This window comes from Buteo buteo, chromosome 11, assembly GCF_964188355.1.
Source record: "Buteo buteo chromosome 11, bButBut1.hap1.1, whole genome shotgun sequence".
NCBI lineage: Eukaryota > Metazoa > Chordata > Aves > Accipitriformes > Accipitridae > Buteo > Buteo buteo.
In genome coordinates, this window is record NC_134181.1 from 11,824,703 (window position 1) to 11,845,976 (window position 21,274).

Below are 21,274 nucleotides of genomic sequence, written 5' to 3' on the forward strand. Positions count from 1 at the left end.
ATGAGCAGTCTGTGTCAGAGTGAGAAACTGCACCTGGATCTCTCAGTTGTGAGGCCGTTGCTTCTGGCACTGCATACTCCTGACTGCAAACACCACATCCAGATTGACTTTGCCTGTGTCCTTTCTATGCCTACAAATAGTAAATTTTTTGAACAAATCAAAGAAAGAAAAAAGTCACTTCTCCAATTATACGTCCAGTCGTCTGTATGCTGTGACATAATGTACCTTAGAGGAGTCTGCAATTAATACAAGTAATTAATCCTTGCTGCAAAGAGTCTTAGACTTCACTAGTTAGGAATCCGAGTGCCCAATGTTGTGAGATTCAGAATGGATTTGGGTGATATCTGCAGGATAAATTAACTTACAACCAAGATGAATACTGCAAACTCCTTGGTGCCATTGTCATGATTTAGCCACCACTGGAGCTTTAATACCAGTAGAGAGAAGTCAGGGAAATAATTAGGTAGGAAAAGTAGCCATCAGCTATTGCAGAGTGGTTCCTTGCGGTTGTCAGTTTGCCTCCTCCACTCAAAAAGGCTTAATATAAAGGCTGACAAAGGAGTGGGTATCCATAGTTTGTTGGGACATGTGCAGGTTCTAGGGATGTTCTTGGTCTTCAACTTCATTGAAGATCAGCAGGAGTGGGATTTTCCAAAGTGCCCAAGGAACCATTGGTCATGGATCCCAAGGCACAAGACACCTGGGGCACATCTGATGGTAGTCCTATTCTAAGCAGCGCAGCTACTGAAAGCCCAGCTTTCAGTGGAAGAATCTATCCTTTTGACTCCAGTTCCCAAACTTACTACTGACTTCTGCTGCTCCAGATATGTGCTGTGGGCTGCTGCTTTTAACCTGGCAGTGTTGCCAGAGGCACTGGGCACCTGGCGTTTCATGACACCAAAGGAACAGCCATTAATTGAAACTCATGAAGAAAACAGCCTCTTCTGTGCTGTGGCTCTGTTTTCAGCTCTTCAGCTCTGAAGCAAGGCTGACAATTTTTGCTGGTTTCTCAGACCTCCTATTGAGTTTTGTTAATTAATATTTGTGAGGTACTTAGATGTTTTCAGGTTTATGGTGATCCAGAGTACTATTATTACTGTTGGTATTATTAAGACTAATAATACTGCTAATAACCTTAGTGAGCTTGGCAAAATTCAATTTGACTAAAATCCTTGCCACAGATGAAAAAAACTAACTCCAGTGATGTGAGGGGGGTACGTGACTCAGTTACCAGTAACTGCTGTTTACAAGGGGCAGGAAGAGTATATTTGCTCAAATGAAAAAAGGTCAAGGCAGAGGCCCATTTGCTGTTTGTTAATAAGTAATCTAAAGTACAACACAGCTTTACTGTAACAAATCAGCCTGGCTTAGCTTTTCTTCCATCACCATTATTTCCAATCCAGTTCTGGACTAAAATGCCAATTCAAAAATAATCCACATTCTCATAGATTATTTTCAGCATCTCCAGATCTATGGAGAGGATTTGTAACTGGGGAACAACAGCAACAACAGAAAAAAAACCCCTTTCCATACTTTTGCAAGTGTTTGTCTCAGGACACTGTAGGCAACCAAGGTTGAAATATCAGATAGGGCATTATTTATCTCCTGGGAAATTCTCCTTTAGGCTCAGACCTGTGCATCTTCCCTATGGAATTGTGCCAGTCAAGAGCTGTGGTGTAGCTGGCCCACTTACAGCCACCTCGCAAAGTTACTGATGTAACTTACAAAACCACCTACGTCATCTCTGAATCTGGCTCACAGTCAACAGTTAAAATTCAAACATGGGTGCTAGAGAACATCCTTCTTCCAAGTGTCTGAGCGTATGTGCACTTTATGCATTGTGACCCCTGCCCTGTCATTGTGTTTTGCAAAAAAAAAAAAGAAAAAAAAAAAAAAAGGTCATTTTCCAAGCAACACTTGTCTTTAGCCACCAAGCAGTATTCTGGAAAAGGGCTGGAGTCTGTCCTTTGTGGTTACTGGCTGCAGGTAGGATTCACTAGAAAAGGTTTTGCCATTAATGAGCCACTTAAAGTGCTTATCAAAAAAGCAATACTGGTGCCAGCTGCCAGCTAACCACAGCTTCTCATTTGTAACCCTTGGTTTTCATGTCCTTCAACTGTACTGGCCTGAGGCACACATCTAGTCCTCAATATAGGGAATGTGATGTACACAGTGCTAGAGCAGACATAGTCAAAGCGCAGACAGCATGGCAGTGTTGGCATGCACCCACAATGCCAGTTTGTGAGAGTGTTTTGTCTTATGCATAGTTATTTCTTGAAGGAGGGTAGCAGGGGCACACATACACACGCACACATGCACGAGGTCACCTTTGGAAACAGAAACCATGCAGCTTGCAAACTACAATTCCTAGCTTCCTGAAATGCAATTTTGAAAGGCAATGATCCTTTAACAAATCAACAACCCCTGCTCCGGCAGTCCCAACTGGCTGTTAACCTGGAGGGAGGGAAAGAGGTTGGTGAGGAAAGATTTTTCCCTGCAGAGCAGGTCATGTTTGGCTGTGAGCTCAGAGCATCTTTCCAGTGCCAGAGCCTTAACAAAGAGTATTCTTGAGCTCTGTAGTCCTAGAGGGCACCAGGGCCTGCCTCCATCCAAGGCAGGGCCACACAAACAGGGAAGGGGAGGAATGGCTTTCTACGGAGCTGCGTCTCTGCCGCCAAGCAGAAGACAGCGAGGCTGAGCAGCAGATGCTGATGTGAGGAAACTGTAGAGTATACAGGGAAGAACACGTGGGAGCTGTTGTAGGGTCTTTGTAGTGGGATGGGAAGAGCATTTACGCAACTGAGTGCTCACACACATCAGAAAGCAGCACCAGTGGCTCCTAGCTGCCAGGAAAGGGGTGTTTGGATGCCCCAGAGCCCTCTTATTTGCCTTACTGTTCTGTGTTATTGACACAAGAGAAGAGGAGGAGGAAGGGGTGGGGAAGAGGGGAGTGGAGGACACACAGTGTCCTGGGGAAGCAGGCATGGCTGCTGCTGCCCTGTGTGTCTGTACCTGCATGATGGGCTGCAGCTGGGTGGTTGGCAAGCAGTACAGTTCACAGAGATACTTGACCTGATCTGATGTGTGCAGGAGGTTCATCCCAGAATACCTGATGTGGGCAGCAGGGAGTACAGTGGAACCGATGCTCACTTCTATGAAATTTGGCTGAGCTGGGGATCTGGGCAAGTATCTTGTAGCTTAAGCAAGGTTAAGTCCTAGATCCCGTGCCTCCACACTGCTCTGAAGGAGCACGTGGCCATGCCATACATCACACGTCGTGGCAGGGAGAGCAGTAAGTGTTACTAGCTGGCAGCCTTTGCAGAATGGTGATGCCACATGAAAACGCACGTGTTCGTTACTCATGAGATACACATTTACTGCCCATCCCTGCCTTTCTACAGTGGTATACACCCAGGGTGGTGGAGCTTTCTGCTTCTGTCCCTGGATGTTGTGCTGTTTCCTCTTGTGCTTTGTTCTGGGTAACATCTGTTGTTTCTGAGTTGCCTAGTGAGTTGCAGGAGTCTTTAACAACACTGATAGACTGCACTCATCCTCTAAAGACCAGTGAGCATTTACTTCCCTGTACAGCAATGGGAAAACCAGGGTACCAGGATGTCAGGTGACTCTCCTGAAGCAGTGGGATTAGCTAGAAAATGTTAAGTACTCCCTGAACCCAAGCCTGAGCATTAGTCATCACTGCCATGTCACCCCTCAGTGGCATCACGATAGTGAACTTCTGGACTCTACAGTCTTTTGCAGACAAATGAGAGGCATTTAATGAAAAGCAAGCCCAGTGCTGCAACCACCACTGTAGAAACATACACTCTGTTCTAACCGGTGGCCAGGGTGCCTGGGAAAATATGCAGGTGGTTTCAGAAAATCATAAGTAGCCTATTATCATAGAGGAGAGGGGGAAAAAACCTCGGAAGTTTTGCCCCATGACCATCTGTTAATTTTCCCCTGAAGCCATTATTGATTTGCACGAGGTGGCATACTAATGCCCTGCAAACAGTGCTGTGAATCAGAGCTCTGCACTGCTGTTGCTGGACCAAGCAAGCTTCACTGACGGGAAATGGCATGGTGACATGCATTCTCAGCTTGTACCTTGGAGCTTCATGCACCTGCCGATCATCAGCCTCGGAGAAAGTTCTTCTGTTTTCCCATAAACGCTGTGCTTTGCTGCACTTCAGTCTGTGGCAGAGGTGAGCCCCTCTTGTTTACCCACTGGCCGCCTTCTGTATAGTTTGTATAGCCCATAGCCCTTCTGATAAAGAGAGGTCTTGCTCATAAACTGCCATATTTGCATGCATTTAGAGATACTCAGGTATCTAGCTATGCTTCAGGAGTAGCCCAAGATCACCACACAAAGGCTATGCTATTTTAGGGGTCAAGTGCTAAGACTGCTCCTTGTTTGCTGTCCCCTTTGGCCCTTACAATTTGACCAATGCGTACACATGTGTGACAATAAAAATAACTGACGAGCCTTCATGGCAACAAGTGTCAGCCTTTTGTATGTGCCCTGTGGTATCGATAGCCCTCTGTAGCTAATGGTGGTCTTGGGGTTGGACCCACTGGTGACTGTGTTTCTGCTTCTGCTTTGTGCTGTGCTGTGGAGCAGATGAGTCTCTTAGAGCAGCAGCTGTAATGCCTTACAGCTCGGTTGGAAGCTGCCCCTGCTTTCAGCTGGAGAGTCCCTAATGTTGCCTGCCATAGCGAACGTAATTGAAATCCAAAGATGAGCTGTGGCGTTGTTGGTAAAAACCTGGTGGGGCTTGTTTTGGCTGAAATACGCAATTCAGAAGCATTTTCCCAGCTTTCTCTTTCTTTTTTCATTCTTCTGAGGTATCAAATCATGGCATGGGGGCAATATGAACAGCTTTGCTCTTTATCCTGGCATCTCAGACAGAAGGAAACCTGAGAGCGTTTATAGAAGTGACTTGGCCTGTGCCTCTCTCCTGGTGTTTTCTGTGTGTGTACTGGGTGTGCTGAGTGGTTTCCAAAGGAACTTTCTGAGCACTGCAGCAAATGGGGAAATTCACTGTGGAACAGTTGCTGCAGTAAGTGAAACTTAGAAACAACTTTTGCTTTGCATTTGTGAGCAAAATATGGTGTTTTCCAAAGAATTTTTGTGTCAGAATTACCAATTTCTACCATCACAAATATAATTTGTGTAGTAAAAATGGGAAACAACTAGACCAAGCTGCACACTGTCTTGAATTTGGTCCCAATGGAAGCTTGTCCAGTTGCATGTTTCCTCAGAGAAATGCCATCATGTGTGCATTTTAATGGTAAAATAATTCTTCTGCTCATGAAAAAAATGTTTTTAACATCTATGAGCAATGCAAACAGATACAGGAAGCATTTTGCTATTCAATGATGTAAATACATTTTCCCCCCTTTTTTAGAAGAAACAAAGCTGTTTCCTTTCTCCTTAAATGGTCCTGGATGAGACAAATGCACCAATGCTTGTTAGGGAGAGAGCATTATCAGGGAGGAAGTTGATGTTCTGCTGGGGTACGGGAAGATTTTGTTTCTCTGTAGCGATAGCAGCAGTACAGGTTTTCCCAATGGCTTTCTCCCTTAGCACATGCTAACTCATGAAACTCCTCGTGTTATGCACCAAGACCTGAGTGCCCAGGCTGAGTAACTATGCGGTGTAGCCATTTGCAGATGCAATTACAAATTTTTGAAGTTGTACCCAAGAGTACTTTGATGGCTCAGTATTGAGCTCTGTGTTTCTTGATTTCTAGTGCCTAGTGTCTGACTTTAGAGCCAGCAATCCCTGCAGTGTGCCTGAGGCAAGCCTGGCAACTGCCACACAAGGACCAAAACTTCCAGTGTGGTGGCCAGAGAGACTAATAGGGAAATTTTAAGTCTTAAATGCTACTGCTGCAGTGACCCAGCCCACCAGCTCCTCTGGAAGGTGAGTAGAGACAGTCTTTCTGTCACAGCTCAAATGCCTAATCTGAAACATGGATTACCAGCAGCCAGGAAGTGACAAACAGGGTCACTGTTCTCCTCAGGCTGTTTGTTCCCATCTGCCACCTCTAGCAGAGCACCCAAACCACAAGGCAGGGAGCTGGACGCTCTTAGCCCATTCTCTGCTGAGGATCTGCTGCTCTACAGCAACGTGCTGTTGACTCATTTGGCTGGAAAGCAAGTGCACATGGGGGAGCATGGCTGTCTTACCTACTGGTTTGAGCATTCACATGGGAGTTTGAGATTCTGGACTCTGCTCCCAGGACTGTTTATGCATTTTACACGAAACAGTCACCAGGTAACATATAATCCCCGATCAAAGCCCTCAGGGGATTTAGGCAAAGCAACGCCTAGTTTCTGGATCCTGATCAGTCTCAGGTGTGAATTGGGCTGAGCTGCTTGGCCCTGCCAGGACTGGGACAGTTCTGGACATGCATGAAGGTAGAACTCTAGATAGCTGATGAGCTTGAAAGTATTAAAAAAAGTTGGAGATTGAAGGGGCCAGATAGCGGGAAGGACCTAGGAGCTGCAGTTGGATGTATATGCCAGCATTTCAATCTGAAGTACAGATTTAGGGTAAAACATCAGGTGCTCCAGTAACAAAGTCCTCTTACAGGGAAACAATTGTTCTCACAGATTCCTGAAGTGGAAGATTATTTACATAACCATTTTATGTGCTTTTTAAAAAAAGAAGTCCCATCCTAGCCACTGTGTTTGCTTGGATTTTTTTCCACTAGGCTGCATGTGCTGAGCTGCACAATGGTGGCTGCCGTATGAATAGCTTGTTATTCTTACCAAGCGTGACAACTGCTGTAGCGAAATCAAGAGCAACCTGCTCTAATGTAAACTGATTTCAGATTGCCCCTGGCAGTCCCAGCTACCTCATCTAACCTCTTTTTTTTGCCAGTTTTTTTTCTTTTTTTCCTTTTTCTTTTTTTTTTTCACTGAAGACATACCCTGTGCTTTCTTATAAGGTGTTTTATCATGCTGGCTGTTACACTGGTGTCTACGACCTGCAGATGAGCTTCTCTGGTATTATCCTTGGTGCATTGCAAAGCCACTTGGACCCTTGGACCCTCCAGCAAATGCAGACTTCATCTGCCTGTCCACTCCAGGGATGAGCTCTGTAGTGGCTGATGATTTTATCCAAGAATATCTAGCTACAAAGCACCGCAGATGTGTGTCTGGCTCTTGGTGGGGCTGTTGCATCTTTGATACCCCACCTGCATGTTTGGAGAGTGCTGCAGGGCTGGATAAATGCGGACAAAGAGAGGCTTATTCAGAGCGACACTGCTGTCATGCTGAATACAGGCCAGATACCAAGTGGGAAGCAGTTGTGTTGGTAAGGGAGCAGGGGGCATCAGAGAGTGGATTTGGGGCAGGGAGTGCTGTGGGAGAAGCAGTCCAATTTGCCGATCAAAGCTGCCAGATCAGTGTGTATGATGGGTGTGATATAAATTACTATCTATAAATAAATACCACAACAGCATTTTAATGAGTTGTTTTCTAGTAGCACTTGTCCAGGCTGGTAGTGTTATGTTACGGCTGGAGAAGTATCTCCAAGCAAGCTTCTTGGCTAAACCTTCATAAACACGGTCTCACCCAAGATCCAGCTATGATTTGTTTGGATAAGAGGTTTTGCTTGTTTGTTTCTGAGCATACTTTCAAATATATTTGGGTTTTTACTTTTATTTATTTATTTTTTCCTTCTTGGCCCAGGTTCTGTGTTGGTGTCATAGAACCTAACTGATGCAGAGATAGGGGACACATCTGGTGCCTTTTCTGAGCATTCATTGTTGTTCTCACAACAAGAAGCTTGCAGAAGGGCTTGGTCATCTGGGGCTTTGGGGATGGGGGCATTTGGGGCTATGACTCACAGGAGTGACCTGTGTCTCTCCAGAGACTGGCAGGTAAAAATATCCTGGGCCCATCTCAGGGAGTGCTGCGTCCTTTGCTTCTCCTGCTGTGCTGACACACCTGACATTGCAGCCAGTGCTGTTTGGAGGCATGGTCTCATGGACCCATGCCCCACATTTGCAGTGTGGTTCTGCTGAGACTCAGCAACCAACTCTGATTTTTTTTCTTTTTCATGGCAGCTAGCTATTTTTCTGAACTTTTGGCAGCCTGGGCTGCTGGACAAATGGCTGCACATAACTAGTGCACAGCACAGCATGTTGGATGGGACTCAGCCACATGCACTGTAGCAACCCATGTGTGCTGTAGGTTGCACTGTGCACAGACACACTCTTTATGTGTCCTGGTCTATAAAGTCCCCCCCCAGCATTGTGTCAGATCCTGGAAGGTTGTCCCCGTGCATACCCAAGTACACAGGCTGCTTCATACCTCTATGCCAGGAGTGGACCCGGGACTAGAGGTGGGCTGTGGTTTTCTGTCATCTGAACCAAACAGGTCATGGTGGGAGGCAAATGCTGAGGCAGGGGTTGGGTTTGGAGGCCAGATCACAGGCGTTGCTTTCACATTTCAGGCCAAAATAATGGTTTCATCAGAAAGCCTCTCAACACATTAAGTTGCCACCACAAGAATGTGTGAGAGCTGCATATATCCAAAACAAAGCCGAAAAATAGTCTTTCTCATGCGGTCTGAACTGAGGAGTTTTTTGCAAAGTTGACTCCTGTGTGAACGGCAGGACCTCTTTTCTGCGTAATTTGAAGATCTGAGAGAGAAAGTTCAGTTCTTTGATCCTTAAACATAAAATCTCTGAAGTGACGCCTCTTGACTGTCTGGACTTGTGATGCATACTCAGAATTCATTCATATTATAAATAAATAATTGGCAGGTGATGCTATAGAGATAACAGCTTCCATTCTTTTTGAGGAATCATTAACTCCTGACAGGTCTCCCTGATCAACAGCTATAAAAAAAACAAACAACAAAACAGCTCAGAAAATAATATCAGTTGGAAGGGACATCTGGAGGGCTGCACTCCAACGTCCTCAAAGCAGGGCTAACTTCAACATTAGCTTAGGTTTCTCAGGGCTTTGTCTATTAAATTTTTGAAATCTCCAAGGATGGGGATTTCACAAACCTCTTCGGGCACCTGCTCTAGTTTAACCACTCTTAGTTTGAAAAATTTCTTCTCTGATGTCCAGTGGAATTTGTCGTGCTGCAACTCTCAGTCATTGCTCTTGTGCTGTGCACCTCAGTGGAGAGCCTGGCTCTGTTCTCACTCATGCAGCCCAGGGTGCGATTAGCCATCATCACTACAAAGGCACGCTGCTGACTCCTCTTCAGTTTTTTTGTCCACCAGGACCCCACGTCTTTTTTTTAGCAAAGCTGCTTTCTAGCCGCTCAGTTCCCAGCCTGTACTGTTGCACAGGTTTATTCTGTGTCAGGTGCAGACTTTACATTTGTCCTTGCTGAATTTCAGAAGATTTCTTTCAGGCTTGTCTTTCAGGTTGCTGAAGACCACCTGAATGGCTGCCTCATCCTCCAGCAGTGACCTACAGCCTCAATTCAATGTCATGCACAAACTTGCCAAGGAACCCTTCTGCTTTGTCATCCAGGTTGCTGGTGAAGACCGGCCCTAGTGTTGTCACTTGAGGAGTGCCATCTGTTAATGACCATTAAATGTCTAGTTGTTGACCGTTATTATCCTTTGAGCTTCATGGCCCAGCCATGAGCTTTTTCCAGCCAGGTTGTGGTCCATCCATTCAGGCAATACCACCCCAGTTTGGCCTATATGGGAGACAATGTCAACGGTCATGGTAAAACCAAAGTAAGTGACATCCACTGCTTCCCCCACCTTGTCCATCCAGCCCATCATTCCAGCACAGGTGACAACCACGTTGCCTGGGTACAATTTGTCTGTAGTAGATCCATGCTGGCTGTTCCGAGCTATCTTCTTGTATCTGCACATGGCTTCTGTGTGGACTTGCTTCATAATATTCCCAGAAAACATGTACTGATATCTTACATAAGACATCTTCAACTTTGCTAATGCTTTGGCTAATCCCTTTCAGAAGCCTGTTGATTACATGCGTTGAGTTTGTGAGACCTTCAGCATAAGCCTGCAGTGTTGGCTGAGGGAACTTTTGGTAGGGAGTGGCTGAGCAGGTCAAACTCAGAAGCAACCTAACCAGGACACACCTATTTTTCCTCTGTTGGGAATCCCTTTCTTCCCAGTCTCGCCACCAAGGATGATCTTCCTGCCATTGTTGCCACGGCCTCAGGGCAGAAGCCTTAAGGGGCGGAAGTGGGAAAAGAGGAGGAATGAGGCTACCACGCCAATGGACAGGAGAGAATGGTAGTGTCAGATCCTCGCACCTGGCAAGGATTCAACTAGTTTGAGTAAAAGGAAAAAATAGGGAAGAAGAAAGGGTAAGGTCATCTGCACAGAGTGCTAGGGACAGGCATGGTCGTTTCTAGAGAGCATTAGTAGTTCAGTCAACAGGAAGGGCCAGGCACTTGCCAAAATACACATTTGCGCAATGGCCTACAGTAGTTTGAATTCACAGAAGACAGTTGAGGTTCACTAGGTATAACTTTGTTTCACTGGGGTCTGAAGTACAATACTGAGGTACGTACTACTACAGAAAGTAAGAAACAAAATGGTTGGAAAGCCACCAGGTCTGACTGGGGAGCCAGAGCAGGACAAATGCTGCTTTGCCAAGTTGGCATGCCCTTGGGTGGCTTGAGGCTCACTCCTGCCACAGGGGCCTGGCCGCAGCCACGGGACCTGCTCCCAGCCAGGGAGGCATCTGTGCCGTCCCCTGAATCATTCCGTTTCTGTGGAGAACAAAACTCCTGGAAATGCTGGTCAGTACAGCGACAGCCATCCTCACAGAGGGCCTTGTAGGACTCACTGGGGCCTTCGTGGCTGGAAAGGCTTGGCAGAGCACACGTCCCCTGTGACTGGAACTGGACCGTGTAATTGCAATTGAGGAAAGAGGCAGGCGCAGTGGTGGGAGGTAACGACTGTAGGAACACTTGGGCATGCAGCATCGGGCATGTCTTGCTAATTAGAAGAAACATACATAATCCTATCATCTTCTGTTGTACCCATGCTAATGTGATTGATTGTATTTCTGTGGTGGACTTACATTTGTAATCTCCTTACTAGCACATTAGAAGACTTTTAACAGTGATGCACAGAAAAGCCAATAGGACATTCGTGTAGAGACAACGCTGCTGTGGAGCCATGTGCATCTCTAATGAAGGAGACAATCTCAGTATAGATTTGTCTGCACAGCAAGCTGAGGTTTCCAGGGTCCCAAGGTAAGTGTGAGTACCTGCATGCTGCAGTCCTTCCTGCATTAATGAAACCTGACTTGCTGGGTCACCCTCCTGCGGTGACACAGTATCATTTAAAGCTGTTTGCTTATTACAGAGATACTATCACAAGGTGTGGTGCCCTGATTGGAGTCTAGCAAGAAAGTAAGACTCTTATTCACCCACCCACCCACCTTTGGCAGATGGTCTGAGGGTCTCTCCTTTGCTTCATGACAGAAAGTGGTTGATTCACCTCCGCCCAGTGGTAATTATGTGTTGCTGCCTACTGGAAGTTCCCATGTTGGCATCGGAGTGGTAAGCCTAGAACTCACTGCTGAGATTAATTGCAAAGTAAAAGCATGATTTCTTGATGTCTGTTTTATATTCAGCCTAGTGAAAGTTACTTAATGCACTGTATCATTTACTTGTGATTTTTTTTTTTTAATGATCATTAAAATGCTCCTAATTGCTATTACCCTGCCACACTCCTATTTTTCAGCAGCTATTTGCATGCAGCCTTCCCATCAAACTAGAAAGCAGTTCTGGTAGCAAAAATTTTCTGGCATTTTTGGTTTTTCCTTTCCTTTCCGAAGAGTGTCCCCTTTTAAAGTCTTTTATTCTAGATCCTCCTGTGTAAAACACAGCTCCTTCTGGAGGGGCTTTGCCCTCCTGAAAGCTTGTCATTTTATCCCCTCAGCTTTAGGACAAAATTATTCTCCTGTCAGTGCAGTTCTTATTGAACCAGGCTGGCTTGGCAGGTCTCCACTCCTTCTTTGTTTAAGTTTATTTATTTTTATATCAGAAAGGTAATAAAATTGACAAAAGAGGTTTATTCAGACTCTAACTGTACAGTTTACCACACAAACAAAATAAAATGTCCAACACAATTCCTTTCATTTATGGCATCAGTGCTGAGCCATTATAGTACCAGCGCTAGGTAACTTTTCCTCCCTTCACCTTTGGAAAAAGATTGCACCAATGTCCCGTACCAGGCTTTCTGTTTGCTCAGCGTCCTCCACCTTTGCAGGAGGTTGTTGGTACAACGTGGAAGACTTTTAACAGAATCGAGGCCAAGCCTGTAGGGCCCCAACCCCCAGCGTGCAGGGCTTTCCCTGGGAGGGAGGGCAGGAGGAGCGAGGTGAGGGGCTCTGTGCACCTTCAGCTGCTCGGCTGGATGCTCCAACTGTAACACAGTCTGCTGGAAGGCCCACGGGAGCCCTTCAGGGTGGAATCAGGGGTCCCCTGGGGAGTTCAGCCATCTCCTCATTCAAGTTGTATGGAGCCCATCCCCACAGGAGGATGTTGCCAAACACCTCATCAGGACCAGCTGTAGCCTCCACTTGGCTCAGTCCTGAGCTCCTAGAGCACCTCAGAGCTGTGGTGCTGAGTGCTGTGCTGAGTAACCTGTTCCATGGAGTGAGTGCGAAACCCCAGAGTCCTTACCCAACCAGTGGGCTCTCATTTCTGGATCAGATGTAGTACCCAAATGATCCTATAAACACAGCTATGGAACAGGAGCTGCAATCTGTTTAGCAAGGTCTGTTTTCATGTATGTTCATCAGTGAGTTGGGATCAGAGTGGGTGTAGGTCCTGAGGTTGGTTGACTGGAGTTAGCAAAGAAGAAAGAGGTGTGGGAGGGTGGAGTAACATTTCAAAAGAGAAGGTTCATTCACATCTTCACTGTTTCTAGCCGGTGGACAAGAATTCTCCTGATACCATGATACATGAGGCCTGGACAAAGGAATAAATTGTCTTTTAATGCCTAGATCAATGGAGGGAATAGAGCAGAGACAGCAATGCAGGAAGGGGAAATCAATTCACTCAGTATTATTTGTTAATATACCAGCTTCACCACCTTTATAAGCACTGTAGTATCAGTGTCATCTGATACAGGCATGCTTCATGTCAGCTGATGGGGAGATCGCTGACGAGAAGGCTTGCAGATAAGGTTAGCAACAGCCATGCCGTACACTGGAATGTTTATGGCAGCAGCCGTTTCATTTCTGACCCAAGCACTAGGACTACCCAGCCTCCAGACCCATGTGTGCATTTTGGGGCTGGCCTTCCTCTTCTGAGGCTCTAAGACCATACACAGGCTGGTGTGGGGGTCTGCAAAAGGGAATCAGGGAAGTTACTGTGCTCTGCTGACTGGGATTACTGCACAACAGCTGCTCCAAGTGCAGTGCAGGTTGCATACATGTTAACCAGCATTTCAGCTTAGGCGGGCTGTAACCTGTGTCGGATGGTGGGCTGGGTTTCACAGGGTTCTCCAAGAGCTTGTCGTGGCCAGTGCTTCTGAAAGGCAGTGGGATGGGGTACCCAGGTCCCTTTGGTGCTGTTAACATCTCTGTCTTGCCTACTTCAGGCATGTCTGGAAGGTGTCAACTACCAGCCTCCAAGTTGCCAAGTATCGATGCCCATGTGCTCTGAAGTGCCTGCCTTTAGAAACAATGTAAGGGCATTGCCTCTTGCCCTTGAAAGGATGCACAGAGTCTGTGTGCTTAAACTCGCCAACGGCTGCAGCCAGAACCCAGGCTTTGGGAGCTCTGTTTTTGTCTGACACCGACTGACTGCTTGAGCCTTGCTTTTGAGAGCCCAGTGCTGCAGCTGAGGTGAGGTGACCCTGGTTTGGCGGGTCAGACACCCATGCTGTCAAGCCCTCCCAAACATAAGCGGTGCTTCACCTTTGTGCTACTTCCAGCTGAAGAGAGAGAGGACTTTACCTCCTTTTCTTGTATCAGGAAGGTCAATCTCCACACGGACTGCCTTTTCTTTTAAATCTATACATTAAAAGGCATCATAAAATACTACAGCATAGGGGTGCAATTAATGACTCTTTGGAAGCATTGTGCGATTACTGGCTCTCAGTGCAGTAAATAGAAAGCAGTGAGGTTCTGGAGTTCATTTCCAAACAGGTGAGTGGGAACTCTCAAACGAGGAGGCGATTAGCACGTCTGCAGGTCTGGTTTCTCCTTTCCCTGAAGTGAAGGTGGGCGTTAGGCTGTGGTGTGCAACATCCACATCATGCCTCATCTAAGATTTGCCAATATTCATTTGTTGCTTTCTACTCTTTAGCAATCAAACAGAAACTTTTCAGCTGGTACCTTCTGGGTGACAAGGTTTGAGAAATAACCTTTCAGTCACTATTGCAGCATTGTGAAAATGTTCTTAGGTGATATAACAGCTGCATCACATGGGCAGAGAACATTGTCTCAGAGCTACCTGTACTCTCCAGTATGGTTCAGAGAGTTTGTTACCAAAAATATGGATTAATTCTCTGAGTGATACTGTACACACTGCAAGGGAAGTGCTCCAGATGGAGCTGCTCAGGCTTACATGAACATATTTGGCTATTCCAGAAACCTTTATACTTACTACTGCTTAAACACCATCAGTGGCAAAAGCCACCTTGGCTGCTGTGGGAGCAGGACTGGGTCAGTAATGTCATGTTACAATAAATCAGCCAGGTTATATCACCAATACTGTAATTGCTCAGGAGGCAGCTGGCCCTCCAGTTAGTTTGGGGAAATACATTTAAATTTCAAAATTTGTACTGTCATATTAAACCACTCTAAAAACGCAGGTAATGATACGTAACAAACAAAGGTATATCTTCCCAGTGAAGCCATGTTAAGTCATTTTATATTACCACCGAAGGAACAAACCAAGTTTTTACAACAATAGTTGGCAGTATTTCTATTAAATGGCATTAGCCAATAATTTCTAAAACTGCCTGTTAATTATGGCATTGAACCCTTGCAGGCGGTTCTATTTTACATAAGTGCAATCCAGTTTCCAGCCATCAACTGAAGACTATAGCCTTTTGTTGTAGCCAAACAAGACTATGTGTTACCAAATTCCTTTCTGGGGTAAATCTATTGTCATTGGGTTTTGGGGTTTTTTGGTGTTGTTTTTTGTTTGTTTGTTTGTTTGTTTGTTTTTAATCCTGACACTGCCAGGTAACATTCAAAAGAGACAGTTCAAGCGCCACTACCTCTGGGCAGCTTGTCCGGCTGGTGTGCGAAGGCCTGCCAGCTCAGGTCCAGGGCAGCTACTTAGCTCAAATACGGCACTCTGAGGACGCGGCTGGGCTGTTGTGGCAGTCAGCTTGGCTCCAGAGCCCAGGTAACCTGTTGTCCGCACCACGGCTCTGATACCAGCAGCAAACGGCTAGCCCAGAGGAGCAGCTCTCGTGCAGTGCCACGTCCGCACTGCAGCCGCCGGCCCGGGCTGGGGCCCGCTCACAGACACGGAGCAGAAAGTGCTGAGCTGGCTTTGCGGGAGCCGGGGCTGGCTGAAGAGCGGGAGGCTGCCTGCTGTTTGGGGTGCCCAGCTCCATCAGCCCGGGCAGTTGAACCGTATTGTGCATCCCTTGAATACAGAAACCCCCCCGCAGCACACTTGGCAAGAGGGCTGGCACAGCGTGTGCTGCTGTGTCGGTCTGTTGCTGGTCCTCAGCTGCTCTGGAGGTGTCTGCTGGGTTCACAGCATGTCTGGAGGATATCACATCATGCTGCAAAGCTTTATCTTCTAGCTGCACAAACACTTCCTAGAACACACAGAGCAGGAGCAGATAAGGATAAATCTCTTGCAGGTAACTGTAACAGTGGCAGGAAAAAAGTGACATTCGTTTTGTACTTATCACTTTGACTAGCTGTAATTATTATTGCTATTGTTAGTGCTACTATTGTAATATTACCTGAGGCTGCCCAGTCAGCACTGAGCTCCATTGTATTCAGCACAAATGCACCCAAACCCCTCAAAAAAACTTACAGTTCAGAATGCCAGTGCCTTACAATGGTGAAGAGGAGGGGTAAAACCAAATGGATACAATTAGCTTAGGCACAACTTAGTCATTGTCTTCTTGGTGTAATTATAAAATGGACAAAGGTAGCGCCAACTAACCTCAAATGCCCTTCTAGCCATAATTAACTATATTGCATAATAATGGTGTCAGTTTAAACATTGTTTAAAACCGATGCTTTGCTCAAAATTACTGTATAGCCACACTTACATCTTGCACAACAGACTAACACATAGCAGTGTCTTGACTTCCATTTTCTGTTTCATTGTGTCATCTGTGCATAGGAAAAGCTCTTGACCAAAGAGGAGTCAGTGGTACAGCGGTAAATAAAGGTGGGTAGATTCATCTGTCTGTGGTATATAAGGAGCAGGTAAATACTAGAAGTGCCCAGAGTAGAAGTGGGTGCAAAGGGAGTGCCCTTTGCCTGCATTTACCATTGACTACACCACTTAGAAGAGTTGCATAATTGATACAATTGAACCACATCAGTCCTTTTATTTATAGAATATAATGAAATGGTTTTCAACATCCTGGATCATGCTGCATGGGTGATTGCCATGTATGCACCCAAGGAGAATAAATAAAAACATTTCCCTAAGGTATTATGTCTCTTCATCTTCTCTAGTTGCATCCAAGACTTTGAGAGCAGTTCTGTAAAGCATGCAGCATGTAATCCTGCTCTGCTATTGCACATGCTTCGTTCGGCGGAAAGCTGCAGTGATGCTGCTCCATAACGTTGAATTCCCGTGTAGTACATAAAGCGTTGTCATAGTTTCGTGGAGCTTAGGATGTGCACATACCTAAACATACCATAACCTGCATTTGACATAAATCTGGCTTACCTAGAAAGCATATAGGTGCAAGCTCAAAAAAAAAAAAAAAAAAAAAAAAAAGCTGTGGCATTTGATGGCTGCTTTCAGTGATGGAAATGGAAGTAGGTCATGAAGCGGTCCCCTGATAAAGACAAATGGCATAGATGATCTGAGCCCGCTGTTGGAGCCACAGGCTCCCACACCAGCTTGTGCTTGTGATGGTCTCTCATTAGAGTCTGACACCATGACTGTGAACATCATCCAAGGAAGACTCTGGTCTACGACAGAAGCACGAGCATCAGGTGGCACTGAGACAGGGTTACTGTAAGTTACATAAAATAAAACAAAGCACTGCTATAATTTTATCTTTTTTTTGGTTGCTATTATTGGAAAAATACAGATAACAAGTATTTCTCTTGCTGAATCGTTTGCCCATCTTTATATGATGTTCTACTCTTCCTATTGCGTCATTTGAATTTGGCCTTTATTTATGATGCTACATTGTTTTATGTATACACTTTATAATTAGAACTACTAATTGCAAGCTTGCTTACTGCCTTTAGTTGGCTTTTCCAGAGCATTGCTTGTAAAAAGGTCACAATTACTCAGTTCTTTTCAATTGCTCAGTGAGTATTTTCATAAATTGAAAAGAAACCAGGACTAGGTTTTTAACTTATCCTATTTCTAAACTTTACATGGTGCCCATCTGGTGCATAGAAATGAACTGCATCAAAAATTGCATCTTTTCAGAAGCTCTTTAAGCTCTTTTCTCAAAAATTCCTCTTTTTCTGAATACAAAAAAAAATAAAAATTAATCACCACATCAACATTCTGAGGGGACTCCCATGCTAGCTGTTATATTAGATTTTAATTGGGTTTTTGACATGTAAAACTTCAGCCTAGACACATTGTCATATTCTTGATACATTTTGAACTGAAAAGAACCCATATAAGGTTAATGGTTCTGCAAGAAGTCATTTCCATACACACTCTGCAAACTTAGACACAATGCTCCCATTTTTATCATTTGTTATTTCAACTTTGCTGATGATTCAGTGGTGTTATTCTGCTGAAAAACTGGATTAACGCAGCAGTGAATCAGGCTCATTGGCTCTGCATCTCACTATCTAAAATGAGGATCCACCTACAGGTAAAATACTATCATACTGCAAGTATCTCACAGACTGCAATCTGTTCTGGCTTGCCAGATCTTCATCGGAAAAGGATTGCATAGGTTCAAAATTAAAGCGCATGCTGACTGCATTTTAGTCAATGGGAATACTCGTGAACAAGATGAGCTGGTTTGGGCTTTTCTAATTACAAATTGCTCAAATCAAAAATAGCAGAGCATGGGGTTACTTCTTTTTGTTGCTGATGTTTTCATTACCTGGCTGCCACAGATGCAGAAAGCGGCCGCTCTGCCGCTTGCCCAAGAGGGCTGTGAGGCGCGGGGCCGGCACCCTGCGGGGACCCCGCAGTGCAGATGGATTGCTGGGTGCACAGAGAGTTCAGGTCGCTCTCTCCTGTCACCATACACTGAGCTCCAAGGAGACATCTCCAAGCGTGTGCTCTTGCAGCAGTGGGAGTTACATCAGACACTACAGCTATTTTATTGGCAGCCATGAGCTCAGCTTCACTGTGTTACACTTCGGTGAACACTCAATGGCAAATAATGCTAGAAAGTGTATGTAAGTGTAATCAGCTTATTGGGTTTTCTTCCTTCAGTGCGATCATCTCATGATGTATTAGACGGTCTCTGTTCAAACTGCCAAATAACTGCCCCTTTCCCTTATATGTCATTCTTGTTTTGTTCCCTTCCCAAAGTCAGTCTTAAAGGGCATCTCATAGAAATGTGCATTCATCCAGTGCCTGCAGACCTAGCCCACTCCCCTGTGCACAAACACTGTACATTTACCTCTCATGCACCCTGTGCTTAAACTGACTAATAAAAAAATGGATCCCAGTTATGTGATGGTCCAGACAGCCTCAGCAGGAAACACAGCCAAATGTCTGTTGATGTGATGAACCACCATCACAGAGGACCTGAGCAATTAACTGAGTATATAGTTTTATTTAGGGGGGGTGGAGGGGATGATTAAGGTGAGCTGCCTTTAGCACACTAACAGGCTGGGAGAGGGGCTCCAGCGATTGCATGGGGGACACAACTGGAAAAGCTCTTTTGTCTCCACCGCTTGGTAAGAACATCACCTTGGGCAGCATCTCTGCTGCTGCAAGCAGCGAGCAAGGGTTTGGGCATGTTTCTTCGCCCAGCGTGGCTCAGACCTCCACTCTGGAACCGCAGATGCAGTGCCCAGGCACTGCTTGCCCAGGTCACTGGGGGCTGAGCGGTGTCACACAGGCTGCGGTCTTCAGGCTGACGTCAACACCGAGGCATCACTCCTGGGTTTCACTGGGTTAGCACAAGCTTCTTCACCCCATTAAAGGCCTGGTCTTTGGGTCTTCAACCTGAAATCAACCCAGGCGTTAGAAGTGAAGGTTGGTACTGTCTGCTGGTGTTCAGGTGGAAGGAGCTGATGGCATCAGGCTGCGGTGACAGCTGGGTGACACCATGAAAAGAGTGCCAATTTGCCGGTGATCCCAGCAGAGGGGGAAGGGGGGCCGTGACCTGCCATTCCCTTGCCAAAGGCACAGTCTCCGTGGCAAGGTTTGGCTGCAGCAGATGGGAGATAAGTACCATGTCTAATTGCACTGCGTGGCTTTCGGGAGCAGAGTGATGGCTTCATTCTGCAGTGACACCCAGCCTCGACCAGCACTGAGCAATTGTCACTGTCACCAGATGAACCCAGGAAAAGTGCAATGTCATGAAGTAAACTACGAAATGAGCCAAAAAGGCAGAATCTTACAATAATGCTAATGTAAACACTGGTCTGTTAAGAAATGCCAGCCTAGTTTTTATCTTGTAGCAGGGAGATTGTTTTTGAGAACCTATGCAGAGTCAAATGAATTCATAAACCTCCGTACCAGGTGCAATCATTAGTCAGTAAATGAATTACACATAATTATCTGCTTTGTATTTAATTCACTTGGCTTCCAGTTTCTTACTCTTCATACAGTGAAACTCTCTCTCTCTCTCTCTCACAAACACGCTCTCCATGGGCAAGGAGGTTTTGGAGGGCTGCCATCACCCTGACTCATGAATCAGACTCCATGATTTGAATGATATTTATCTAAGCCTGCAAACAAAGAAGATGGCTATGTGTCCAATGAGAGAATAATTATTGTTATTATGTTTATAGAGCAACAAAGTCGGGAGTTAGGACCCCGGGGGAAAGGCGGCAGGAAGGGCGAGCTGGGCAGAGGCAGGAGGCTGTAGGCAGTGTTTCAGTGCAGGCATGTGCCAGAGCCCTCACAGGGTTCCCTGCCTGTGAGTCACCTCTGCCAGGAATCGCCCAGTGGCCAAGGCGGACGGCCAGGTGATGCCTGCCTCGGCGGGGACGCTCGCCGGGAGCCGCAAGACCACCTCCCCGAGGGCTCTCGCCACGATACCAGGACAACACTGGGCCCACGAGGGTTTTGGCAGCGGCTGAAGGGAGTTGGGGTTGGCACAAAGCACCCCAGACGGCTCCGCCGCTGTGAGGCTGAGGATGGGGACGTGCCGGTCTGCGGGCAAGCCAGCCCCGGCTGCACTGGGTAGCAGCGCTGACAGGGCAGCCTCCTGCTTGAGCAGACAGTGTGTGTTTTCTTCTTTTACAGAAGCCAGCTGTACACTTAGATCCACAGTTACTTTAACTAAACTACAAAGAAAGGAAAAATAAATCCATAACAGAAAAAGCTTGCTTTGCGAGTAACAGCCACTGCCACAGCAGGTTGCTTAGAAATAAAAATGGCCCTTGAAATGACATTTGGGCTCACCCTGCTCCACAACTTCAGTGCAAGCTCAGGCAGAGGAGCCCTGCTCCACACCTGGAGAGCTTTGGACGCTGTGCCAGTGGCAGTGCCGTGCGTGAGCCAGGCTTGCTCCTTCCAGGTTAATGCCCCATCTACTCAGAGAGGGCAGTGACAGAGGAGGCTCTGCCTATCCCTTAGGACTGTCTGTAGTAGGCAGTAAGTTTGGGATAAACAAGAATTTTAAACCCATATTTTGAAAATGCATCTGCCACTCTAAAGCTTTCCTTAGCTTTCCTGGGATTGCAAGAGTCCCCCGAATTTAAAGGCCACCCCATGCCCTACTAGGAAGGGGGCCACAGACCTCTGATGTGTGGCTGTTGCCAAGGCATGCACCTGCACAAAACTCACTCACGTTTCTTGTTGGGGTCACAGAGAGAGTCACCCATGTTCACAGCCGACTTCTGGTGCATCTGTACAGTGGGATAACAACTGGCAGCTTTTCGTCAGCTTGGTACCACCAAGCAACGGCCCTGGCCATCACAGCCATAGCTCTCAAGACCTTGGAAAAGGACACCAGACTCTGGAAATGTTTTGGTTTGTG

At 46.2% G+C, this 21,274-nt stretch overlaps 1 long non-coding RNA gene across 3 annotated transcripts in view; it reads left to right on the forward strand.

Annotated features, from left to right (window-relative positions):
• The window catches only part of LOC142036663 (uncharacterized), a 29,589-nt gene extending 15,462 nt beyond the window's left edge, over positions 1–14,127 (forward strand). The window contains exons 3-5 of one of the 3 annotated variants that reach the window (XR_012652185.1): positions 11,060–11,214; positions 11,327–11,523; positions 13,574–14,127. This is a non-coding gene — a long non-coding RNA (uncharacterized LOC142036663). Of the gene's footprint in view, positions 1–11,059; positions 11,215–11,326; positions 11,724–13,573 lie in introns of those variants that run through there. The other 2 variants (XR_012652186.1, XR_012652184.1) reach the window with 2 other exon arrangements.
• Positions 14,128–21,274: the final 7,147 nt, after the last annotated feature.